This window comes from Typopeltis vanoorti, chromosome 5 (genome assembly GCF_054136105.1).
Source record: "Typopeltis vanoorti isolate ZY-2024b chromosome 5, IOZ_Tvanoo_1.0, whole genome shotgun sequence".
Lineage (NCBI taxonomy): Eukaryota > Metazoa > Arthropoda > Arachnida > Uropygi > Thelyphonidae > Typopeltis > Typopeltis vanoorti.
In genome coordinates this window covers 63,416,487-63,438,266 of record NC_143553.1, presented here as the reverse complement: position 1 = coordinate 63,438,266, position 21,780 = coordinate 63,416,487, and the positions used below count along the sequence as shown (strand labels likewise).

At 36.2% G+C, this 21,780-nt stretch overlaps 1 long non-coding RNA gene across 1 annotated transcript in view; it reads right to left on the bottom strand.

The window, feature by feature from the left end:
- Positions 1 to 5,015: 5,015 nt before the first annotated feature.
- LOC150106472 (uncharacterized) overlaps positions 5,016 to 21,780 on the bottom strand; it is a 47,668-nt gene continuing 30,903 nt past the window's right edge. The window contains exon 3 of the long non-coding RNA XR_016548309.1: positions 5,016 to 5,362. This is a non-coding gene — a long non-coding RNA (uncharacterized LOC150106472). The remainder of the gene's footprint in view (positions 5,363 to 21,780) is intronic.

The window sequence follows — 21,780 nt, the reverse complement described above, 5'->3', positions numbered from 1 at the left end:
AACAAAAGTGTCAATATTAAAAAACAGTTATTTTAAAAACAAGGGGTATAATTTATAGAAATGGGTTTAAAAGGGGTACGCAAGTGGAAAAAGGTTGGGAACCCCTGGTTTAAATCATAAATATAGAAAATATTTCTTTGCTTATGTTATACGGTCATGATCCTGGAATGAAAAATGAGAACTCTTTTTCTTTAAGTGATCTCCAAGAATAGGTGAGACAATACTCTCCGCCAGATAGGCCAATATCAGTGCTTCTGCTTCTTCACAGAATATTAGCAACACCACCATCACAACCACTACCACCACTAGTCCGTAAAAAGTACCGTTATTAGCCATACCACAACTACTTCTAAACCTGGTCGTAACAGCACCAGTAATAATGCTATGACTTCAACTATGACTCCATGATCAGCAACGATGGACAAATAAATGAGGGATCTTCGTATTTTGAAGAAAACGGAAAGGAGAACGAGGAGAAAGAAATCGAAGCCTCTGAAGATAAAGAAGTCTTTTCCAAACACGTTGATGAGGATACTGATGAGGAACTTCCTGATCATGGAATCCAAAATGAGAACAACGTTATCAGCAATACCGATACCACTTCTGAATCTTATAATAATAGCACTGGTACTTCAATTATGCCTCTAACTTCCGAAACGAAGAGAAAAGCAAATGAAGCGTCTTCATATATTGAAGAAAACAAAAAGAAGAATGAGGTAAAGAAAGTCGAAGCTCTTGACGATAAGGAATCTTTTTCAGATCATGTCGATGAGGATATTAATGAGGAACTTCCTAACTTGTATTCCTCACCAGAGGGTAGTTTTGCAAGGGAAGTAGCAAAAAACTTCAATTTATTTAATTTCCTTTCCTAGATCAATCCCAGTAGTCGAAGCAGAACAAGAATTACAGCAGAATCGGGAAAAAATACATCGAATGGCTGCCATATCAAGAATATAAGTTAGTGCGACTCAACCAATTCTTGATATCATGAATTATTACTTTAATGTACTATGATAATTATAATAATTAACATAATTTACTTTAAACTTAAGTATATACACATTTTATTCAATTAAGCTTTTATTTGTTACAAATCAATAATATATATTTTGGTATCGCATCAGTTCTTTTTAAAAATATTTAGTGTATTTTACTTTTATTGCAAACGTATTTAGGTGTACGATATTTTTATTTATTACTAACTAAATAATATTATTTATGCATGAGTTTTTTTTAATATTTAATTTTTTTTTTCATTTTATTACATTTATTAAAATAAAATTTTAATAAATGTAATAAAATGTTCATTACTATAAATCCCTTTGTGTGAACAATTTCTTAGTACACCGACACATAACATGGTTTGTCTTCTGAAACTACATAACATTTTATGAAGGAATGAAAGGACAAGTGAAGACTTTCTTCACTGATCTGCAAGAAATCAGGCAAAAACGGGAAACAACAAATGACTTAGTTTATCCTCCTTTTATTTTTATTTATTTATTTTGACTTCCGTTTTTTTATCATCTCAATCGTTGGTTGGATTAAGTTAAGAGTTTATGAGAAAATAAATGTAAACGTACTTGAGAATCCTCCTTCGTGGGATTTCTGTGGTGCTAACATCAGTATGATTTCTGAATATACAAAGCGTTCCAATGATACGATTTATGCGAATGATATGCTATTACGTCTTTACCGCATTCGTAGAGATTATCTATGAAATGAGATGTAATATTGAATCACAGCGCTGGCCAATCCAACCTTCCCTTTTAAGGCTGTGGAGGTTCTTTACTTTGAAGGAGGAAAGCAATTAGAAGAATCTTTCCATAAATTCTTTCCACCATCATCTTTACATTTTATTTTCAGATCATTGTTTATTTTTTAAGAAGTTCTTAGATATTTAGGTTTTTTTTTTATTTTTTAAGTTGTGATATACCTTTCTCTGACCTCTTTGCGTATTTTTTTCCCCCAGTCAGACAAGGGCGGAATTAGATTGACAGTCTTGTTGATGAAGCTTTATCATCATCTACTACTTCCGTGAAGTTTACTTAATTTATCTTCAGTTTTCGGTGGAATTGATATCCTCATGGAGCCAAGTCACATTCAAAGCAGCGAAAATAAAGTATAGAGGGGGCGGAGAGTCATTAACTAAGGTAACGAATTTCTGAATTGTTTGAAGCTTGCGTCAAGTCTCGCAACGTGATATCTGAAATGTTGCCTATCAGAACAACACCAACTGCTTTAATTCAGAAACGTCTGGTGGCAAACTTATCGTAGCGCGAGGAGGTTTAATAAATGAGTGCAGTTTAGTTCAAACCTCCATGTGGGTTTGGTTCGTTACTGTCTCATCTCATCTTTAATAAATCCTCGAAACCATCCGGTGTCGAAGGTTTATTAATCATCGGACTTCAAACCGTTCACAGGATAAGATGGTCAGCCCTACGCCCCTGGTTTGCCTGCTTTGCGGGATGAAAAACCCCAGGATAAGGGGGAAAAAACCCTACTGTCCAGGCCCAAGACCTGCTAACTTGGCTATGGCTGAGGAAGATCCTTCAGTTTCTCACGTCACTGACGGGAATCGAACCTAGGACACTCCTTCCCCAAGCATACGGTTGCGAAGCGCACAGCCACTAGGCTAACCGCGCGGATGTGTTTAATCATTTTTATTAAAATTAGAATTAAGGGGGGCATTTATAATACCATCGCAATATGGTATTATAAATGCCAAAAGGTAAGTTTACAGGTCTCACACTGCGATGGCGAATTTTTTTTTTTCTTTCAAAAACTCGAATTTTTAATCTAACAGAAAAGGATGATCAGCCTTAGGAACATACGCAATTGACAGACATAATGCGCTTGTCTCATAGCCTTAGTTACTTCTACGTAACCCCAAATAACAAGAACTCCCGTTAAGTTTTTCCAAACTTTCTACATTCTGCTGAAGATTTGTAAACTTCATTTTGAAAGTGAAATCTGAAATTTGGGATACAAATAAACAGGCGGTTTAATGTCTTCATTATTCATCATTTATCTTTTTGTCTTATTTCAATTCGTCATTTTATTTAATGTCTGTCTTAATTCCACATTTTTTATAATTCTTAAAAATAATAGTTGTCTATAATCCATTTTCGTAACTTTGAAAGGAAAAGTTTTAGCAGTGCGATGGATTTTGTCTGATCTTTCATCTCACTGAGAGCACTTGACAAATTGTATGCATTTCACTAATCACTCAATATTCAGTTCGAGAAGTCTCTTTAGGTTTTGCGTATTATTATATAATCGTTAATGAGACTGTAGTGACACCCACATAAGAATATAAGGGTTTCTTTTATTATCAAAAGGAGAGCCTCAGTGGACTTTTTTTATTTTTTATTTATGTTTATAAATTCAGGTTTTTCCTATAGCAAATAACTCTATACTTATTGAGGTAGCATTTTATTCAGTTGAAGTACACATGCTGGCCATTGAATTAGAAACTTTTATTTAATACCGTTGAATCTCCTTTATTGACCCTTTTCCAATACGGATCCTCTTCAATTCGCTGTGCCAAGTCGGTGAGATATGGGTCAGGAACAGACTTCATTCAATGCTTCGGTAAATGCTGTTCACAGGAAGTGCTATTTGTATGTGCAGGTCATCTGTTAGGAATGAGATGTCGTCCATCTCGTTCCTAACAGACTGTCTTAGGGAAGTTACGCCTCTTAGACAAGTAATGTGGATTATTTTTCCACTGATTAAACACCCGAGATATCTCACCTTTTAAGAAAACAGTCAGCTCTCTGCTGTTTTCAAAATCTTGGCTCCAGCCAAGCTGTCAGGCACCTTACAAGAAGCCCTTTGTTTTTCCCATTGAAATCAACATTATTGACGATTGCGGACCAGCAGCATGCTTAAATAATAGACTAGAAATCGTGGTGACACACGTGACCAAGTATTTTGTATCTACGCTGCGTAAGTGACGCATATCTTCATAAAGTTTCTAATTCAGGTGGCCATTACTTGTATGATGATATGGAAGCTCTTTGATATTCCTGCTTAGGAAAAGGAAGACGCCAATGAACTTCGAGCATCACCATTGGATTTGGTTTTTCCATTGCTTAATCAAAAAAACGAAACAAAAATTTAAAAAATGAAAATTCCTATCGAACAATACTATCACAACAATATTTATTTTTTGGCTAGATGGGTGAAGCAAGAATGCTTGTATGGAGATGTATGGATGGGGTGTTATTGAGCTATAAGTTCTGATTTTGGCGGGGTAACCGAGCCTCAGTTAAAACTTCATTAGTTACACAGTGGGTCTTAACCTTTTTAGTGATCGGCACCCTCTTGAATCTAAAAATAAGTTCTCGCACCCCCTTGAAAAATGTGTTTCTATTCCTTTATTTAGGAAATAGAGGAATATTTAGAAAATAAACACATACATTTACATATACATATAAAACAATATCTCAATTTTTAATGGCTATGTTGTTGTTGTTTATTCATAATAATACTTTTGAAGCGAGGCTCCTTTTTTGAAAGAGTCACGCGTAAGTCATCACTTGCATTTAAGCGATTTCTGGCTTTTGTTTTTATGTGCAAAAGTGATGAAAATCCCATTTCACACAGGTAGGTGGTGGCAAATGGTAAAAGCGCTAAGGCAAAGGTAGAGAGGGTAGGAGTGGGGGTCCCAAAAGTCGACGTAACGTTCGCTAGTTTCTCACAGTCGGTCAGGCGGTAGTTTCCATTGAAAATTTAGAAACTTCTCTCGCACCCTTGGAAATGCTTTCTCGCACCCCCAGGGGTGCACACACCCCAGGTTAAGAACCACTAAGTTACAGTATTGCCATCCATTATCCTCTGAGTTTCTCTTACATGTCACGTCATCACAACAACAATATAATCCAGAATGGTTTTATAAATATATTTATTATCAATATTAGTTTTGGGTAGTTTAGAAAATTACATCACTTTTGAAGCCATTTATAGAATTCGGAAGATTTTTTCCAATTTTACAGAATATGGTATTTTAATCCATCTTAAAAGTAGAGGAATGATTATGCTAAATAAGTTTTGAGAAAATTCTCAAAAGCTCGCTATTCTGAATTGCCTTTTCACTACGTACATGGTAGATTCGAAAAAATAGACTGGGACAAAAGACCATGAGATATGGAAGGGAGTGTTTCAGCGATATTTTTGGTAGTTCATAAAATACTTTGAGCATCCGGGGATTTCTTCAAAATAGCGATTTCCGTCTATAAGTTAAGCTAGGTTCGTAGAGCAATATGCTTTTCCCTAATTTCTTCTTCTTCTTCATATGGTGTTTTGCATTGTCTGCTTTCGTTTATTCAATATCTCGTAATTCTTCTTTCTCTTCTTCCTGTTTAAAAACAACACCAAAGGAAATTTATTATTACTCTTATCGATGGAAATAAAATGTGAACAAATGACACAAAACATTACTCAGAAAATGAATTCAAAATACATTACCGTATGAACGGAAAACAATTTAAAAAAAAACTTTTTTACTAAAATAAAGAGCCAAAAGGCTTCCCTTCGGTGATGCAAAATTTATAAAAATTAAGTGGATATTAAATCCAACATGATTCGTCGTTGTCACCTATTAGGTCCGGCTATGGCAACTCGTAAAGGCCGGCAAATGTATTCCCGTAAGCTTTCTGGTGAAATTTCATACGAAACTTTTATAGTTTCTGTATTCGGCTTTGAAATAATGTTGGATTTAATATCACTTAATTTATATATATATATATATATATATATATATATATATCTCTGTAAGTAGTGTATTCTCTGTATATATATATATATATATATATATATATATATATATATATATATATATATATATATATATATATATATATATATATATGTACAGAGAATACACTACTTACAGAGATTTTGCGCATTCTTTGATTTATAAGGTTAAATCACTAGAAAGTTGCACCCTCGAACGAAGACGCCTAATGTAGATTTTAATCCAAATTTTGCTTAGACAAAATATTATTGGCGCAGGAAAAAGAAAATCTAAGGGGATGTTTCTAAATTAAGGAAGCCACAGAACTGAATAGTATTAAGAAAGATTAAAGTCAAAACTACAAAAATATTTTGAAAAGCATTCATCATCAGTGATCATGAATGATTGTACAGTATGGCAAAAAAAAATAGTACTGAATAACTATAACGATATATGTTATAAAGTAAATGGGTTATTAACAAAAATATATATATTTACACATGATAATATGTACATCCACAACGATCGGTGGAATCTTGAGATCACGTGCTCGAAACGGTTACATTGGAGAACAAGGATTGGGACATCTGTGGACATATCGTTAGTTATTCCTTAATTCATCTAGGTTTGAGAGCGGGTCATGGTGGAACCATTACTTGGACTATTTGTTCTACCAACTGCGTATGAACGAAAATAATACTCAACAAGAAACGTCTTTTCTTCCAACTATATATATATATATATATATATATATATATATATATATATATATATATATATATATATATAAACACATTGCGAAACATCGCAATGCTAACCTGAAAGAGATGTCTAAGAATACCATTAGTAAGATGAAGGATCAATGAATCTTTTTCGTTTTTCGGATTTCGATGAGCTGATTATGACCTGCTAATTTCATAGTTAGTGGAAAGCCATCGAGAGATAATGAGATCTTCATGATCCCAGTTGACAAGCGTGGTTCGCTTTTCAATGCCACACTTCATCTACCATAGAAAGTTGTGTGAGCCTTGAAGATTGCGTGCAGTCAAAAAGTAGCTCGAAATCCATTTCGGTGTTACATAATATGCATTCTTTGATAATAGCTGGAGTCGCTTGTTACTTTCTTCAGACAGTTTTTATGGCTGTTGGCTGTTATTCTAAATAAATAAATATTGATATAAAATCTAATATCAGATGGCTTCGTGTAATGACTGAGATTCATCATTGATATCATTTAGCATCGAAACATTCTAGTTTATATACTCCATTTTCAGCAGAAACGTCTCATTACTGTCTCTCTCACATTCTATTTTAATATTTAGACCACTTACTGAATTATCCATTTGTTACTATACATGACACGCATATAAATACACACATACCGGCCACTGAATTAGAAAGCATTATGTAGGTGTACGTCACTTACGCAGTGTATATATAAAATACTTGATCACGTGCGTCATTATTCGTTCTAGACAACTATTTAAGACTACTGCTGGTCAGTACCTTCCAACAGTGTTAATCATAGCCGGAAAAACAAAGGGCATTTCGAAGTTCGATAATGTGCTTATTATGAGTGCCGTCAGCTTGCAGTCGCAATTTTGAAAACATCAGAGCTGACTCTTTTCTCAAGGGTGAGATATCCTATTTAATCAGTGTAAGAATAATCCACATTGCTTGTGTAAGAGGCATTACTGTGGTCTTAAGATAGTCTGTTGGGAACGAGATCTTCGTCGTCTGAGAAGGCTTACAAACAAACCGAACTTCTTGTGTGCAGCAAATGATCGAACCACTGAAGGCTGTTCACGATCCATATGTAAACGATTTAGGAGCAGCGAATTCAAGAGAATCGGTGGCAGTCTCTTGCCTATACGGAAACCACTGATTGCTGTGAAGAATGTTCATCTATAGTGGTGTCAGGAAACCTGAGAGTTCTGTATGTGGTGTTATCGTGTCGGGCATGTTCTATTGGTACTGAACGGCTGTTTTGATATTGTCGGAAGATTGGGTGTCCTCGGAGGAATATCTGAACATTGTTGCCGATTAAATTCATCCAGCAATGTTGATTTTATCCAGAAGGTGACAGTTGTTTCATAGACTACAATGCTACTGTCTATCGCTCAAGAATTGTTCAGTGGTAGTTCAGCAAGTATGACAGCAGTTTTCACTATCTTCCCTGTCACAAAGCCCGGATGTAAACCCTATTGAGAATGCATGGGATATGTTAGAAAAACAGAGCCGGGAACAAAGTCCTATTCTGTCAAATCCGAGCCAGTTGTCTGGTGAACACCTGGTATGCAATCTAACATCTTATGGAATCTATGCCATACAACATATGGATGTTGTTGTTGTTGTTTTGTTCTTTGAAGAGTCTTAGATGTTTCCATGTGCTCCTTGAACTGCTTTGGATATATCGATAATTTTGTTGTGTAGAGCCGTTGTTCAGGATTAGGACCTATTTATTGCAAGGCTGCTATAATTGCTGGAGGTAAAGATGTGAATGTGCGTGAGCGGACCTCTTTTATCCAAATTACACTACATATGGTGTAATTGGGATAAAGGAGGTCCAACACGGCATTAAACAAAAGTTTCTAAATCAGTGGCCGGTATGTGTATGAAAATAATAATAACCTAAATTCAATGGGAAAGTTTGGTGTTGGAATGAAGAATGAAAGACTGTTGGAATTTACTGAAGAGAGAAGAGTCTTTATTATTTATTCTTTAATAAAAATAAACATCGTAAGTGGACAGAGAGTAGTTCAAACTTTAATGAAATTCATTTCATAAAAACAAGTAGGAGACATATCGTAGAGGATGTAATAGTTGTAAACAAATTTAATACAGGATGTAATCACAGAATGGAAGAGCTGAAATTATAAATTTAAAAAAGAAATGAAAAAATAAACTAATCAAAGAGAAATTCAATGCAATAAACCTGAAAAATTGAAAATTCGAGACCGCAGATGTTAAGGTGTTTTAAAAGATAACCTTCAAGATAAGAAGATAAACTTGAGATTAATAAAAAAAAATATTAAAAATACGCAAAACTAACATTATTATCTCATAGAAAATACTTTCCAATTAATATGTATTAACATTACATATTAATTGGAATTATTTCCCATATAAGAAAAGACAAAGTGTCAAAGGAAACTCTAGATTTGTTAAGAAAATGCAGAGAATTAAAACAAAATGCTACCACAAGAAATTCAATTAGAATATTCAGAAGTATGCAAAATAATCGGGGGGGGGGGAAATGACACATGAAATCCGATCCTTTAATACAAATTAATAATAATAATAATAATAATAATAATAATAATAATAATAATAATAATAATAATAATAATAATAATAATTTTAATAATAATAATAATAATAATTTATTACATATAATGCATACATTACATAGTTTTTGTTACATATGATACAACATTACATACATTTCGGCAAGCCCAAGTGTAAGTAATCACTTGGGTAGTACAACACCAGGGCAACTCGGAGAAAAGGTGGTGCAAGCTCCGTCACTGTCCTTATTTGTTTACATATGATACATATATGTATTCTGATAATTAATAGTAATAATAATAATTTTTTTCGCAATAATAATTATGATAATTTATGACATATGATACATACATTACATACTCTTTAATTACATATGATATAACATTACATATGTTTGATTACATGTGATACATATTTTTATTTTATTTTTATTTATTTATTTATTTTTATCTTGGATGAGATGTTATTTCTCAGCTTTCCTCCTCAAAGCTTATCTGAGGATGACACAGTTATTATTTATTGGTTTGTTTGCTGTGTTGGGAAGCTATGAAATCAAATCTATGTTTAATAGGCTTGATTTCCTCTGCAGCCGTGGATTGAGAAATTCGCACGCACACACACACACACGGTGGGCTCGGACACGAACGGACGTGCCTGAAATCGCTCCTGCTTTACCTCGATTTGTGCGGTATCTAACAGAATAACTGGATGTATCTGGTATAGACTGATAGCTTGTACAGTGATCTATCTAACAGTGAGTAATTTACTCTATAGTTTCACAGTTCTAACCGCGTATGAGTGAATTTTATTCTATCTTTACGGACTGAATACGGCTATTCTGACTGTATTTATCGTTCAACCCTCAAAACAAAGACCCGTGCATAATAGGATTAGCTGCTATCCTCCCAACTGGTACCACCTGAAACCTATTCAATGGAAGCGTCCGTTCTAGGAACAAGCAGGAAAACTGTAAGTACATTTTTCTTGAACTTTGTGCATTAGAAAAGTTAGCAGTTCAATAGGAGAATGGATGTCAGTTTAATGTAAGGTTAATGTAAGGTTATGCATTTTGGGGTGAAAAGATTGGCGGCAGTTTACTGCATTGGTGGAACCCTGCTCCAGGAAATTGATGAGGCACGAGATTTAGGAGTGTTGGTAGATAAGGAATTGAAATTTAGGGGACACATTGCAAAAGTGACCAAAACAGCTCATCAAATCACTTGGTTGCTGAAGAATACGTTGACAAGCAGAGACAAGCAGGTTATTGTTCCTCTGTATCGAGCCTTGATAAGACCCCATCTAGACTACTGTGCTCAGATTTGGTCACCTAGGTTTCTTCTTGATGGAGAGGAGGTGGAGAGGATCCAGAGGCGAGTGACCAAGATGATAGCAGGTCTGTGGAATGAACCGTTTGAGAACAGGTTGAGGATTTGTGGGTTGCAAAAATTGGTTGATAGGCGGAGGAGGGGAGATATGATTGAGACATTCAAATTACTGAAGGGTTTCTATAAAATTAATTCAGAAGATATTTTTGAGAACAAGGCTGGTTGTGGGAGGACTACGGGACATCCATGGAAACTGGGCAAAAGTGTGGTTAGTAAAGGTGTTAGAGCTGGGTTCTTTACTTTTAGAGTAGTGAATGAGTGGAATGCGCTCCCTGAGTCTGTAGTGGATGCTGTGACAGTGAATGAGTTTAAGGCGAGGTATGATAGATACTGTATGAATGTCAAATAGTTGTGATGAATATGATTTGGGGCCTCCCTCGATGAGTCCAATGACTCCCTGGAGTTGCCCGTAATAATAGTAATAGTAATATAATACTACAACTTCTAGTAATATTAAAATGGCGGCACGGGACGAATTCGAATTCGAAAAAGCCTTAGATTTGCTGCGTAACGTCGCTAAAGTAAGCGGCAATTTAAGGAACGATTTAAAAAATGACATACTAATGGCAGTGAGTGAATTAACAAAGGTTTTCAATAAAATGAAAACGAAACTAAAGTATCAATAGAACTACAGACTGCTACAAGCAACCAGGAACAGGCTAACTCGGCTCAGCCTACTCGCATGCCGTTAAAAACAACGCTAAAAACAAAGACGAATCTGAAAACAACCCATGCTATAAACTCATAGTGAAACCGATAACTCAATTAAACAGCGAGGAAACTAAAAATATCATCAAAGAAAAAATCGACCCAACGAAAATCAAAATCGGAATCACAAAAATGAAAAGTATCAATAATGGAGGAGTCTTAATTGAATCGAAAGTAAAAGACCGACATAGATTTGCTACATAACGAAATCACGAAAGAATGCAAAGATACGTTAGTAGCAAATCCCAGTAGGAAATATCTTCCAAGAATAATTATATATGACATTCCCAGTGAAATTGATACGAACAATGCAATTGACTCAATCCGCATGCAGAACGAACTCTTCAGTACCGATGCAAAGCTGACACAAAAATGCATCATGACAAATAAAAAAACGAACAAGAGAAACTTCATTATTGAAGTCGATCCAACGGTGAGAACCAAACTGCTAAAAACCGGTGTCAAAATGTTGTGGAGAATTTGCCATTGTGCAGAATACGTAAGCGTTGTGAGGTGCAATAAATTCCACCATCACACACGAGACTGCAGGGGGAAAACCACCTGTCCATTCTACTCAAAAGAACATAAGTTTAGCTAGTGCCCACGAAATAAGTCCGAGATGAATTGCATAAACTGCCAAAATCACAAGCATGCCAAAACCAAAAACGATTCCAAACACATGGCATTAAGCAAAGACTGCCCGACGTATAACTACTACAAACAGCTCAAAATGCAAAACATAGATTATGGAGAAAGCAAATAATAAAGCTTGTAGAAACAGCACTACTTCCCTGGCATGCCTCCAAATAAATCTGCAACGCTCTATCAATAACTTAACAGAAATCATAAATAGAAAAGATATAGGACTGGCATTAATACAAGAACCCTACAACATCAACAACAAAATATGCGACTTTCCAAGTAATTATAAAATATTTTCCAAAGAATTAGAAAGAAAGAGAGCTGCAATACTCGTGGTAAACCCTGAAGTTGAGGCAATATTAATTACCCAGCACAGCAACGTGGACTCGATACTTATTGAAATTACACACAGAGGAATTAAAACTTTTGCTGCGAGTATGTATCTTGACTATCACACAGACATAAAACACGACTTAGAAAAAATGACCAACATCACAGAGTTTACCACCAACTACGGCGTAATACTTGGAATAGATAGCAATGCCCATTCGGTATTATGGTTTAATAAAAAACACAAACAATAGAGGGAAAAATTTGGAAAAGTTCATAGCATCAAACTCCCTACACATACTAAACGACGACTGTAACACTCCATCATTTGAAAATAGCAGAGGAAGCAGCTTCATCAATCTAACAATGGTAAACAGCGCTATTTTACCCCGCGTTTCTGCATGGAAATGCGAAGAAGAGGAAAGCTGTTCTGACCATCGCATAATAAGTTTCATCGTCAGTAAGAAAAATTTAAACGGAATAGACAACAAAAACCACCGCATTAACATCAAATACTTCACCAATAAAACCAACCTAGAGAAATTTATAAAAGCATTAACGACGAACTAACAATCCTAAGAAAACGTGTCAACGCATTCAGACGACCTTGATGCGAACAGCGAAAAACAGCTCAGCTTAGACAAAAACCTAGCCATCTGGGCATCAGCACAAACCAATATAGATTTCCTTGCTTCTGCACTTTCATCAGGTCTGAAAAAATCCAACGATCAAACACTCAGAACAACCAAGAAGCTAAACATCGATGGAAGAAAATCAGTACCGTGGTGGAACGACGAACTAACAATCCTAAGAAAACGTGTCAACGCATTCAGACGACTATACAAAAGAACACACAATAACCAAGATTTAAGAGAGAGCAGAAGACAGAACTACTATAAAGCCAAATACAGCTATCAGTCCAAAATTACAAAGGCGAAAACAGAATCATGGAAAAAATTTTGTACATTTTCAACCTTATCGAATCCTTGGAATTGCATATATAAATTAGCAGCAAGCAAGAACAAGACAACACCTATTCAATCAACTATCAAGAAAACAGACGGCACCTACACTAAAAACTTAGCAGAAACTGCAGCTATTATGATAGAGAAGTTTATTCCCAATGACAATGAATCAACAGATGAAGAAATCCACAAAACTTGCAGACAAAGAATGGAAACAGATACAGACTTTCCTGACGACGACTCGTTTGCAACTAATGAAATCGAGTCAATATTAAGATCAATGGATCCAAGAAAAAACTCCTGGAGAAGACGGAATAAGTAGCGACACACTCTTAACAGCGTTTCTCGAATTCCTCGAATTCATAACAACAGTTTACAACAAATACCTAAAAAGAGGGATTTCCTTCAATATGGAAACACTCACAAATTATACGTGTAATCAAACCAGAAAAATTAACATCCGACGAAATTATCAAATACAGAATAATCAGCCTCATAAACGTTGCTGGTAAGATACTTGAAAAACTTCTAATAAACCGAATAATGCACCATGTCTATTCAAGAAACTTATTAAGCAGTAATCAATACGCATTCAGACCTCAGTCCAGCACAGTAGATGCAATTATGGAGGCGAAAGAGTTTGCAGAACACAGTCTGCAGCAAAAAAAAAAAAAAAAAGACGTGCTACTGTCTCACTTGATGTACAAGGAGCCTTCGACGCTGCGTGGTGGCCAGCAATAATCAATCAATTAATAGATTTAAAATGCCCTAAAAACATACTCTACCTTACAAAAAATTATTTTTCGGACAGAAGATCAACTATGACACTAAAAACTACAACGGAAACGAAAAACGTCAAACGAGGCTGTCCGCAAGGCTCTTGCTGTGGGCCAGGTTTCTAGAACATCCAGTACGATTCGCTTTTAAGACTTCCTGTCACTACTGCAACAAAAGTCATAGCCTTCGCCGATGATAATGATTCGGGAACGCGATGGCTTGCAGTTAGAAGTAACGGCCAACTAAAAACTCTTTAAAATTGCAGAGTGGGCACGCGAGAAGACAGTGACCTTCAATAGCACCATGTCTAAAGTGCTCCACATCTCACGAAAAAAATCAAAACAACCTGTTACAGTCTTCCTAAACGGAGAAGTTCTCGAGGTAGCCAGTGAGCTAAAATACCTAGGAGTAACAATAGACGAAAAATTCACCTTCAATAAGCACATCTCATATGTTGCCGAAAAAAGCTTACAAATAGTAAACCTCCTAGCTAAGTCGGCAAGGATTAAGTGGGGATTAGGCCAACGAGCGCTGAAAACGATATATACCGGCTATACCACTACTGATATCTTATGCTGCACCTGCCTGGAAACATACACTAAAATCAAAGATAAACCGACAAAAACTAAATAGAGTTCAACGCCTTATAGCCATACGCATAATCAAAGGATACAGGACCATATCTCTCGAGGCAGCTTGCGTTATTGCAGCTCTAACACCGATCTGCCTGAAAATACAAGAATTATCTCTTATATATGAAGTCACTTCCGGAAGATCTATCGAAAGTTACAACATCGATCCAAATAGCTACGAACGTCCGCTTCACTACAGTAAGTAACCTCACCCAGCAAAGAAAACAAATATTAAGGAGAAGGAAAGCTCTGAAAGTGACGAATTCGAAATATACATTGACGGAAGCAAAACTGAAAGGAACATCGGTTGTTCGTTCACTGCATACAACAGACAGTCCATAATACAAGAACGCAGCTTTAGACTAAATCCTCGCGGTTCCAACAACCAAGCAGAACAATTTGCTATACTTCAGTCACTTATATATCTCCAGGAATTAGAACTCAACACCTCTCATCAAAAGACAGCAACAATTTACAGTGATAGTGGAAGCACTATAGTGCCGTCTATAGTGGAAGCACTATAGACGGCATAAAAAACCAGAACAACCATATTGCATTAATAGAACAGACAAGAAATTTGGTTCGAAATCTCACTCTAGAGAGGTGGGAAATCAAGTTCTGCTGGGTGAACGCACATACAGGAGTTTGCAGGAAACGAGAGAGCGGATCAGTTGACTAAAGAAGTAGCTAAAAACCAGTTATCAGAAATCTACTATAAAAACACTTGCAGAAGGGAAAAGCCTAGACATGTGGAAAGAAGAATGGAAAACATCAAAATACTGATCAGCGACAAAAGAATTCTTTCGTAGCATCAGAAGTAGACTCCGATTGAAAACACACGCCATTTCTTCAGGTTTAATTACGCTACTAATGAGACACGGAAAACTATGACACTATCTACACAGATTCCATATCCTGGAATCACCATCATGCATCTGCAATCCACACTATCAACAGACTGTTGACCACATACTCTACGGCTGTCAGCTATTGGACTCTATCCGGAAGCCCCTAATACAACACGTCATCACTTCCGGTGACAAGTGGCCAGTGTCAAAACAGAGACTTATCGAACAGTATTACATAGAATTAACTAAATTTGCTAATAAAATCAATTTCCAGTCCTTGTGATCTAACATAAACACTGATATTATGTGAATTATACTGTATAGTGTTAATATATGTATATTAAAATATATATGTAAATATGAAAATGGATACAAAAATATAAATAGAAATATTATTCAGTACTTGTAATATAAGCATTGTAATGCAATAGAGCATGTAGGAAATTACTTCCTGGGTGGGTTACTATTGGGAGGGGGAAAAAAAAAACGCACACACGACAACTTTAAATGTCTTGATGTGTCGCTGAACTGAAAGCCTGAGCGAATATATTGTGTTTCATTGAGTTTGTATGGTATTTTGGGTGCGTGTTTCTTGTTCATAGTATGTCCTTAGAGCTCTTTTCAGGCTATTGCAGTTTGTAAGGTTTCTGTATTCAAAAGGTAATTTGTTTATCATGTCTGGGATGTAGAAGTTTCGTGTGGCCTTTCCGTAGTGATTATTGTATTTATATGTGATATAATTAGTAGTCTGAGGTCTAATAGTAATAATAATAATAATACATAAAACAACAAAATAAATTATTGAAAATAATAAAAATATGAATGTTTTCTGATATCAAAGGATAACAAAATAATAAACAGAATTAAAGAATATTATGAAGGACTTTAGAATGATAAAGGCATTTAGTGTGGATCAGCTTCAAGGAGTGTTGTCAAATGAATGCCATAAGTTATGAGAGAAGAGACCGAGGCAGTTTTGAAGACAATGAAGCAGGGAAATCTCCAGGAGAAGATGGGATTCAAGTAGAACTGTTGAAATTTGGAGGAAAGGCGGTGACTGACTACTTGGCAATACATAATCTTCATATACTTTGTTTAAAACAGAAAAAAAATATCAGAATGGAACTTTCACAGTGCATTAAAATAATTGTTTATACAAAGGTGAAAGGGAGCACATTAAAATCACTAACATTACACAAAACATTGGGAAGTAACAAATAACAGAATAATGAAACAGTTCGAGTATATGCAATTAGAGGACCAGGCAGAGATTAGACATAATTTTAGTTTTGAGTTCGAGGTTATATCGTAGTGTGTAGTGTTCGTGCAAGCTCCTGATAAGATAAGTATTATTTTCAGTTATCGTTGATAAAATTACTTAATATTGCGTAGTTTTGTTTGCCTTGCGTATTTTAGTGAGTCTGTTTGTGTGTTTTTGGTGTGTTATAACTTATAATTTGATAAAACACGTTGCAAATAAGTATGGCATCTGTACGAAGGAAAATGGCGGCCAGTAATGATGGTTCGCCATCTTTATCAAAGAACGGTAGTATAAAAGAAATGAGTCAGTGTACTAGCTGTGAAATGTACGCTTTGCGGAGTGCGGTCGCAGTGTGGTTAGAAGATAATAAAGGATTGAATGTGTGTAGAAAATGTAAGGAGAATGAGGAATTGAAATGTATTTCGGATCGTGAATGTGATATTTTTGTCAAACTTCAGAATGAAGAAAATAGGGATATGACAAGAAACGGCAAGGCTGTACATGAGAATTGTGAGAGTGTGAATGTAGAAAGTGTGAATGATAGTATTAATGGTTTCTCAGAGAAAAAAAAAAGATGAGATAGATGCATTGAGTGAGATCGCGTTGTTGAATGGTGCGATAGAAAGGGCAAAACAGCAGCTAGAGTGCATGAACAAAAGTCGACTGAATGAACCAACCAATAATAAAAGGTATGACAGGAAAAATAGACATATGAATGTGAACATGAACAAAATGAAGGATAGAGTGCTGTATGGAGACTCGTTAGTACCAGGTGTGTTAGTAGAGGATTTGACAAAATCGTACCAACCTGGTGCGACCATAAAGGATGTAACTGAGTCTATTAGAGAGCAAAAGGAAAGGGTGAAAGAAATGCTTGTTGTGGCAGGTACGAATGATTTGAAATGAGATAAAATGGAAATGATAGAAGACCTGAATGAATTGTTTGAGGTAGCAAAAGAAAAGAGTGAGAGAGTTAGAATGATTAGTCTTTTGCCACGGTATGACAGTGAAATGTTTAAAAGGAGAGCCATAATTTCGAATGACTTTATGCGTGGGTTATGTATGACCAGTGGTGTGGAATTTGTGGACGTGTGGAGTGAGTTTGATGGGCGAAAGGATCTATATAAGATGGATGGCTTGCATTTGAATGGTTACTGTGTAAGAAGACTTTATAAAGTGTTGCTGAATGTAGTGGATGTGCAAATTCAGGGAAACTAGATTTGTTAAGGGGGGGGTAGATATACAGTCCTTAGGGAGGCAGTTGAATGTAAGAATGAATATAATATGCCAGAGCAAATAAGGACAACAAATCAGAGTGGGATAGTTAATATAAGGCATCAAGGTAGGGTTGGGGCTAATGGGGGTCTTAAATTCATGTACACTAATACTAGGAGTATTAGGAACAAGAAGAAAGAGTTTTTGCCATGGTTGGCACTTCGTGTGTTCAGGAATGACAGAGAGAATAAAATGGGGGGAGGAGTATTGTTGATGATAGCTGATGAGCTGCAGTCAAGGAGAATAGAAGTTGATTGCAGAATAGAGAAAAGACCGCATTTGAGGCCATTTGGTGTGAGATTGTGGCTAGCAGAACAAAATATACAATTGGGTGCTGCTATACACCAGGTGATGGAAAAGATGGTGGAGATAGTATGCACAAGCAAATAGAAGAAGTGAGTGGAAGGAGGGTAATTATTATGGGAGCTTTCAACTATGGTCGCATTGAATGGAGTGAGGGGAGGACACACGGGAGGAAGGAATTGGATTTTATGCGGTTATTAAGGGATAACTATCTGCGACAGCATCTAATGGAAAACACTAGGGGTCAGAGAGTGCTTGACCTAGTAATTACATCTAAGGATTTGGCTGTAACAAAAATGACCACATTGCCACCAATCGCTGAGGGTGATCATAGGGTCTTGACTTGGGAGGTGGCTAAAGGTGTAGAATTTTCAACTAAGACAGGGTACATGTGGAATTATTGGGCCTGGAAAGTATGACAAGCTTAGGAGTTTGATTGGTTCAGTGCCATAGCATGTACAATTACAAGGACTAGAAGTTGATAGTGCATGGGAGGTAGTTAAGAAGTGCTTGCATGAAGCAATGGCTGACTGTATACCTAGAGTCCGAATAATAAATCAAGTAGGGGTTAAATGGATGAATAACACCATTAAGCTTGAGCTGCAAAAAAAGAAACAACTATGGGGTGAATTTAAGGAGAAAGGTGTCCGGCAGACACATGAACGGTATAAAGCGCTGGCCAGAAAGGTGACGAGTGTGGTAAGAAAAGCAAAAGAGGATTACGAAAGAACATTGCCCATGCAGGCTAAAGAGAATCCTAAACAGTTTTTTAGATATGTAGCAAGTAAAAGGAGAAATGTACATGGCAGAATGATTTTAAAGAATGCCGATGGTAGGGAGGTAACTGAATCAGTTGAGATAGTTGAGTTTCTGAGTGAGCACTTTGCAAGAATATATCATCCAGGTGGTGACATTGCAGAAACGAATAAACCAGTAGATTATACGGGAATTGTGGTGAATGAAGTGGAGGTGAGTAGTCTATTGCATAACCTCAATGTCAATACATCTGTGGAATTGGATGGTATACCAGCTCGTGTTGTACGAGAAGCAGCTAAAGAATTGTCAGTACCCTTGACCATTTTGTTTAATTTGAGTCTCGGGTCTGGGTTAGTCCCGAGCGGGTGGAAAGAGGGGAAAATAGTTCCACTACATAAAGGTGGTTACAAGACTGCTGTTGTAAATTACCGACCGATTAGCATATCAGGAATCATTGTCAAGGTCTTAGAGAAACTAGTCAAGAAAAGAATACAGGATTGGACAGATGAAAATGGGATATTGTATGAGGGACAACATGGTTTTGTGAAAGGTAGATCATGCCTCATTAACTTACTCACGTTTTATAACACAGTGACGGCTGAACTGGATAGGGGTAATGGGTTTACAGTGATACTACTGGACCTTGCCAAGGCCTTTGATAGGATACCACATGGAACCCTAATCAGTAAACTGGAACAGATCGAGATAGATATAGGGTTGGTGAGATGGATAGGAGGGTGGTTGAAGGAGAGATACCAGAGAGTGGTTTATTCAGGAGTGGAGTCTAAAAGACGTCTTGTGACTAGTCGAGTGCCGCATGGCTCTGTTCTTGGACCACTGCTTTTCAATTTGTTTATCAATGATATTGGAAAAGATTTGAGAGGAAGTGTTCACTTGTTTGCTGATGATGCAAAGTTGGGTAGAGCAATCGTGAGTGCACAGGATGTCAAAATTTTACAGGATGATTTGGATAGTTTGGAGGACTGGGCTAGGAAAAATGGATATCAATTTAATGTGGCAAAATGTAAGGTTATGCACTTTGGGGTGAAAAGAATAACAGCAGTATATCGCATTGGTGGAACCGTACTCCAGGAGATTGATGAGGCCAGGGATTTGGGAGTGTTGGTGGATAGGGAGTTGAAGTTTAGGGGGAACATTGCAAAAGTGACTAAAACAGCTAACCAAATCACTTAGCTTCTGAAAAATACTTTAACATGCAGAGACAAACAAGTTGTTGTTCCTCTGTATCGAGCCTTGATAAGACCCCATCTGGACTTCTGTGCCCAGTTATGGGCACCAGGGTTTCTTCGTGATGGGGAGGAAGTGGAGAGGGTCCAGAGACGAGTGACCAAGATGATAGCAGGTCTGTGGAATGAACCTTATGAGAATAGGTTGAAGATTTGTGGGTTGCAATAATTGGACGATAGGCGAAGGAGGGGTGATATGATTGAGAATTCAAATTACTGTAGGGTTTTTATAAGATTGATCCAGAAGATATTTTTGAAAATATGACTGGTGGTGCAAGGACTAGGGGCCATGCATGGAAGCTGGGTAAGAGCGTGGTTGACAAGGGTGTTAGAGCTAGTTTTTTTACTTGGAAAGTGGTGAATGAGTGGAATAAGCTTCCAGATTCTGTTGTGGGTGCTACGACCGTGAATGAGTTAAAAGCAAGGTATGATAGATACTGTGTGAATGTTGAATAGTTGTTCTTGACTTGATGTTAGGGCCTCCATCGATGAGTCTGTCGACTCCTTGGAGTTTCCCGGAACAATAATAATAATAATAATAATAATAATTACAGTACCATTGATCTTAGGCAAATTATAGAAAAGAAAGAGAAATATAATAAACCTCTCTGTGTAGCCTTCGTGGACTTTGAAAAGGCATTTAACTCCATCAACTGTCCTAAAATCACAGTTAAAACGGGGTATATGAGACACAGTATATAGAAACATTAAAATAAGTCATGGCGCCTATGTTATTAAATTGCATAAGAAAGTGAAAATTTTCTAAGAAATAGATGAATAAGACACGGAGATATGAAATCTCCCGAACTCTTTTACACCTGCCTTACAGGACGTTTTTCATGTATTGAACTGAAAGAGTAAAGGAATTAATATTATTGGAAAGATTCTAACTCGTGTGTTTTGCTGATGATATAGTTCTCTTTGGAGAAGGTGCAGAACACCGAGAAATAAAATTCAGAGAATTAGTTCGAGTATACAAAACAAATGTAATGCTGAATACGATTGAACACCAAAAAATCTTCAAAGTTGATATCCCTATTATTTGAAAAGAAAAGTTTCAATCATTGTTTCTAATTTGTAATTACATGAACCCTGAAACTTAACTCAGAATATGTTTCACAAATTGAAAGTTACCCAAACAAGAATGGAAAGAAATATGCTTGGTGTGACACATAATGTAACACGAAAGGATACTTTCGTGTTAATTATGCATTGTAAATGGAGATGGGTTTAATACATTGTGAGACATAACAATGCAAGATGGCTTAAATTATTGAGAGAATGGAGACCGATGGATGGCGGTATGCAAAGGGTAGAGATCACAAAATGAAATCGTTAGGACTTCTAGAATGTTATGGATGAGAAAAGCTGAAAATAGAATGGGATGATGAAAATTGGGCGTTCTTTGTTCAAAATGTCTTAAATAATGAAGTAATATAAGTAATATACTTCACATGATTTTTTAAAGGACTAAGAAATCTTGAAGGAAATTTGTAATCATTCTTAATGCATTCAAATAAATCTGAAATTCTCTCTCTCTCTCTCTCTCTCTCTGTAATTCGTTTTATTAAATATTTTTTTCACCTTTCCAAGCAAAGTGTGTACTTCCATTCAATGCCGTTC